The sequence below is a fragment of the Solanum stenotomum genome, chromosome 9 (assembly GCF_019186545.1).
Source record: "Solanum stenotomum isolate F172 chromosome 9, ASM1918654v1, whole genome shotgun sequence".
NCBI classification, from domain to species: domain Eukaryota; kingdom Viridiplantae; phylum Streptophyta; class Magnoliopsida; order Solanales; family Solanaceae; genus Solanum; species Solanum stenotomum.
Genome location: NC_064290.1, coordinates 55,208,639 through 55,214,657, shown reverse-complemented (window position 1 = coordinate 55,214,657; position 6,019 = coordinate 55,208,639). Strand labels below are relative to the sequence as shown.

General features: G+C 40.1%; 1 pseudogene; it reads left to right on the top strand.

Annotated features, from left to right (window-relative positions):
- The first annotated feature begins 596 nt into the window (after positions 1-596).
- Positions 597-4,794, top strand: LOC125877676 (uncharacterized; annotated as a pseudogene).
- The last annotated feature ends 1,225 nt before the right edge of the window (positions 4,795-6,019 follow it).

Below are 6,019 nucleotides of genomic sequence, written 5' to 3'. Positions count from 1 at the left end.
TGGCTACGAAGTTTACCTACAGGATCAATCCGCACCTGGAATGAAATGACGACAAAGTTTCTTGATAAGTATTTCTCACCAGCAAAAACAGCTAGAATGAGGAAGGAGATCAGCAATTTCAGTCAACTAGAGTCAGAAACAGTGTTTGAAGCATGGGAAAGATTTAAAGAATTGTTGAGGAAGTGTCCACATAACGGAATAGAGCCATGGTTGCAGTTGACAAATTTCTGGGAAGGGTTATCGCCTGCGTCACGGAGGATATTAAATAACGCAGTGGGAGGACCAATCATGAAGAAGCAATTGAAATTCTTGATGAACTTGCAGAGGATGCTAATCAGAGGGTTGTAGAGAATTCTGAAAGAAAGAAGAGTGCAGGGCTGCATCAAGTAGATACTTACACTACCTTGCAAGCGCAAATTGCATCAATTGCAAAAGATGTGAAGCAGCTGACTCTTGCGCAGGCTCAAATGACATAATCAATAATCTGTGATTTTTGTGCAGGAGGACATCCTACTCATGAATGTCAACAAGTTCCACTTGCAGAAGAAGAGGTTAATGTTGTTGGAAACTATAACAGAGGGAACAATTTCAATGCAATGGGGCAAAAACATTCCGAATTCTCGTGGAGTGCACCGAATGGTAGTTTGAATGCTTGGCAACAGAACAATGCGAGAGGACAGGGACAAGCACCCCAGGGGTATCAGAATTCTCAGCGACAACAATATCAACCTCAGCAAGGACAACAAGAAAACCAATCCAATTTGGAGGAGATGTTTAAAAGTTTCATCACCAAGGTTGATGAGAAGTTTGAAAATCAAAGTGCTTCTATTCGCAATTTGGAGAAGCAAGTGGGACAGATTGCAAATCAAATTTCTGAAAGAACTCCAGGAACTCTAACAAGTGACACAGTGAGGAATCCAAAAGATTTGAAGGATGTAACATTGCGTTCGGGGAAGATGTTGAGTGAAAATTGTCAGAGTCCAAAAGAGAAGTCAAGAGAAAGCCAAGTGGAGACAAAAGAATCTCATGAAATCAAGAAGGGTAAGGACAAGTCGGAAGTTGATGGGGATACAAAACATATGTATCCATTGCCTTTTTCTCAGAAAATGAAACCAAAAAAGCTTGATAAATGTTTCGGAAAGTTCCTTGAGATGCTAAAACAGCTACATGTGAATATACCATTTACAGAGGTTGTCACGCAAATTCCTGCATACGCAAAGTTCCTAAAGGAAATTCTATCTAGCAAGAGAAAATTGGAGGAAACATCAGTAGTCAAGCTTAATGCTCATTGTAGTGCCATCCTTCAAAATAAACTACCTCAGAAATGTGGTGATCTGGGTAGTTTCACTATTCCTTGTGCTATAGGAAATGTTAGGTTTGTGAAGTCATTAGGCGATTCAGGAGCCTCTATAAACCTCATGCCGCTGTTAATTTTCAAGAAACTCGAAGTAGAACTTGGAATAATTAAGTCCATCCCCGTTTCCTTACAGTTGGCAGATCAATCTACAATCATTCCTGAAGGAATAATTGAAGATGTTTTAGTTAGAGTGGACAAGTTTGTGTTCCCAGTGGATTTCATAGTGGTGGACATGGAAGAAAATAAGGAGGTTCCGTTAATTCTTGGGAGACCATTTCTGGCTACTGGTAGAGCAATACTTGATGTATATGAAGGACAATTGATGCTCAGAGTTGGAGAAGAAAAAGTAGTTTTCAATATGAAAAAGATGATGAAATTTCCTCAAGAAGAGGAAAATGTCTACTCCTGTTTCAAAGTAGATATATTGACTGATCTGGCTGAAGAATATAAGAATGAAAACTTTATGGAGGAGACATTGGAGAGATGCATCACTAAATCGAATAATGAAGAAGCAAGGGAACGAGAATCCTATCCAAAAGACACTGAAAATGAACTTTTGAGAGAGAGGCAAACATCTACTCCAGAGCTCAAAGTGTTGCCCACTCACTTAAAGTATGTATTTCTTGAATTTGACAGTTTTCCAGTAATTGTTTCAATTTATCTTACAGAAGAACAGGAAAGAAAGCTGATATATATGTTGAGAAGATACAAAAAGGCTATCGGGTGGTCTATTGCAGATATTCAGGGGATTAGCCCAGCATTATGCATGCACAAAATCCTGTTGGAGGAAAATAGCAAGCCAGCGGTACAACCACAACGCAAGCTGAATGAGAAAATGGAAGAAGTAGTACAGAAAGAAGTTCTTAAACTTCTAGATGGGGGAATTATATTCCCAATTTCTGATAGCTCTTGGATCAGCCCAATTCATATGGTACCAAAGAAAAGAGGAATGACTGTAGTGAAGAATGATGATAATGAATTGATCCCGACCAGAACTGTCACTGGGTGGAGAATGTGTGTAGATTATAGAAGGCTAAATAATGCAACTAGGAAAGATCATTTCCCACTTCCTTTCATTGATCAAATGTTGGAGAAGGTAGCTGGCCAAAGATTTTATTGTTTTCTTGATGGGTACTCTGGCTACAATCAAATACCCCTTACACCTGAAGATATGGAAAAGACCACTTTTACATGCCCATCAGGAATATTTGCATATAGAAGAATGCCTTTTGGTTTGTGCAACGCACCATCAACATTCCAGAGGTGCATGATGTCTATATTTGCTGAATTGAATGGGAAATGCTTAGAGGTCTTTATGGATGATTTCACTTTGTTTGGTGAAGATTTTGACAATTGCCTAATGAATCTTGAAGCTGTTTTAAGGCGTTATGAGGAGACTCAATTGGTTCTAAATTGGGAAAAGTGTCACTTTATGGTTAGAGAATGAATAGTGTTTGGGCACAAGGTTTCGGCTGATGGAATAGAAGTAGACAAAGCCAAGGTGGAGATTATTTCTAAACTACCACCACCAACATCTGTGAAGAGCATACGAAGTTTTCTGGGTCATGCAGGATTCTATAGGAGATTTATTTCAAAACTTCTCTAGTATATCTAAGCCCTTAACTACCTTGCTCACCAAAGATACTAAGTTTTTGTTCACAACTGATTGTCTAAGGGCATTTAACCTAGTAAAGGAGAAGCTCACGAGTGCCCCTATAATGGTTACTCCTGATTAGAGTCAGCCATTTGAGCTTATGTGTAATGCTAGTGATTTTACTGTGGGTGCAGTGTTGGGACAGAAGAGAGACAAATTGTTTAGACCAATTTTATATGCCAGTCAAACTCTAAATAATGCACAGGTGAACTATGCAACCACTGAAAAGGAACTGTTTGCGGTGGTTTTTGCTTTCGACAAATTCAGATCATACCTGATAGGAAGCAAGGTGGTCGTTCACACTGATCACTCAACTTTAAAATACTTGTTGCAAAAGAAGGAAGCAAAACCAAGACTTTTAAGATGGGTTCTTTTGCTTCAGAAAATCAGGTAGCAGATCATTTGTCAAGACTGGAAAATCCTTATGTGGAGGTGGTACCAATTAAGGAACAGTTTCCAGATGAGCAATTATTTTCAGTCTCTGCGATTTCTGAAAGAGCACCTTGGTATGCAGACATAGCCAATTACTTGGTTAGTGGATGGGTGCCTCAAGATTTGAGCTATGCGCAGAAGAGGAGACTTCGAAGCGAGGTGAGAAATTATTTCTGGAATGACCCATTTTTGTTTAAAATTTATGCAGATGGCATCATTAGAAGATGTGTACCTGAAGAAGAGATGGCCAGTATATTGTATCATTGTCATGATGGAGCAGCAGGTGGACATTATGGTGGAAATAGAACAGCTTCCAAGGTGCTAGAAGCAGGGTTCTATTGGCCATCTCTATTCAAGGATGCAAGGGAGTATGTGGTTCAGTGTGACAGTTGCCAAAGGATAGGTACTATAAGCAAGAGAAATGAGATGCCCCAAAATTCAATCTTAATATGTGATATTTTTTATGTATGGAGCATCGATTTCATGGGACCTTTCCCTTCTTCCCACTCTTTTGAAATATATCCTGGTAGCAATTGACTATGTATCCAAATGGGTCGAGGCAATTCCTACTAGGACAAATGATGCTCGTGTGGTGTGCGAGTTCTTGAGAAAAAATATTTTTACTAGATTTGGCACACCAAGAGTCATCATTAGTGATAATGGATCTCATTTTATTAACAAACAATTTGCATCATTGCTGGGTAAGTATGGGGTAACTCATAAAACAGGAACACCATACCATGCCCAAACTAGTGGGCAAGTAGAAGTGGCTAACTGTGAGTTAAAAAGAATTCTTGAAAAAATGGTTAGTGTGTCTCGTAAGGATTGGTCAATACGGTTAGATGATGCCTTATGGGCATATAGAACTGCATTTAAAACATCAATAGGCACATCCCCATATAAATTAGTTTTTGGAAAGGCATGTCATTTGCCTGTTGAAATTGAGATCAAGGCATATTAGGCTATAAAATTACTTAATCTTGATCTAAGTCTTGCAGGCGAGAACAGGTGCATGCAGATGAATGAATTAGAGGAGTTCCGGCGAGATGCTTATGAGAATGCAAGAATTTTCAAGGAAAAAACAAAAGTATGGCATAATCGTCTCATCAAGACAAAAGAATTTAAGGAAAGGGACAAATTGCTACTTTACAATAGAAGACTGCGCCTTTTTCCTGGAAAATTTAAATCAAGATGGACGGGACCATATATGGTGAAGAATGTAAGTCCATATGGTGCAATTGAAATCTTCAATGCACAAGGAACTGAAAGCTTCAAGGTTAATGGACACCGTTTAAAGCAATATGTGGTTGGAGGATTTGAAAAACAATCTTCTAACATTATCATTGAATAGCCCAAATTGGGCTACCTGGGTCGTGCCGTGACGTTAAATCAGGCGTTATTGGGAGGCAACCCAAAAAAAAATTAGGTCGTTCGTGCGCCCGCGCAAATTCCATTCAGAATGCGCGACCAGCGCGCCACAATAGAAGAGGTCGTTGCCTCGCCGCGCGACCAGTGCGCGGGTTTCAGCGAGCGTGCTGTCTCGCCGCGCGACCGCGTGGGTCATTCCTTTAATCGTGTGCTCAGCGCACGGGCGTCCCACCAGGATACTCAACCTAATGGAGAATCCACGAAAGAGAAAAAAATTGGGGGTTGTTCCAAGCAAAAGAGGAAGTTCCTCAACACAAACGAGTTCAAATTCTTCAAAGGAAAAAGAACCGCCACCATTGAAATCATATGATGCCACCAAATTTGTTTCTTGGGAAGCTCAACAACGGTTTAAGGTGAAATCATTCAAAAAAGCCATTGTAGAAAAGGGAGTTGAGCAAGGTTCGTTGATGGGCAATTGTCAGCAGGTTTATCAAGAGATTGTGCGGTGCAAATGGGAAGTTCTTTTTGAGCAGCCTGAGAAGGCTAATATGACAGTTGTGATGGAATTCTATGCAAACTTGCCGGAGCATGAGTATCAAGTGTGTATGGTACGGGGGAAGACGGTGAATTTTGCACAAGAAGCCATTGAAAACGCCTATAACTTCCCAGAATTTGGTGGTACAGCGGAGGATGAATATCGTACAATATACATAAAGGAGCCTTACAAATGGGACAAGTTCATTGAAGTTATTTGTACATCCGGACAGCCAGTTCATTGGTTGAAGGAGAATCACAAATTTCACTCCAAGAGCTTGAACATTGAGGCTAAGTGTTGGTTTCATATTATCACTAGCCGTATCCTTCCCTCCACCAATACTACTGAGGTACATGGTTTTAGAGCTGCTCTTATTTTTTGTTTGATGACCAAACTGTGTATCCTGCCTGGCCTATTGATTGTAGAAGAGATGTTAGATAAAGCCACTTCTCCCAAGTATGGTTATTTTTTTCCATCTCTTATCACAAAGCTATGTAGACTCTCTGTTGTTAAATTCAAAAAGTCCAATGTTACTCTAATGGCTGGTCCGAAGTTCAGAGCGGATAGAATGACAATCGAAAAAGCAATACGACAGCCCGCAAGTACGGAAGAAATAGGCAACGAGGACATTGATGATGTGGAAGAGTTGCTCGAACATGTAGTGCCACCTACC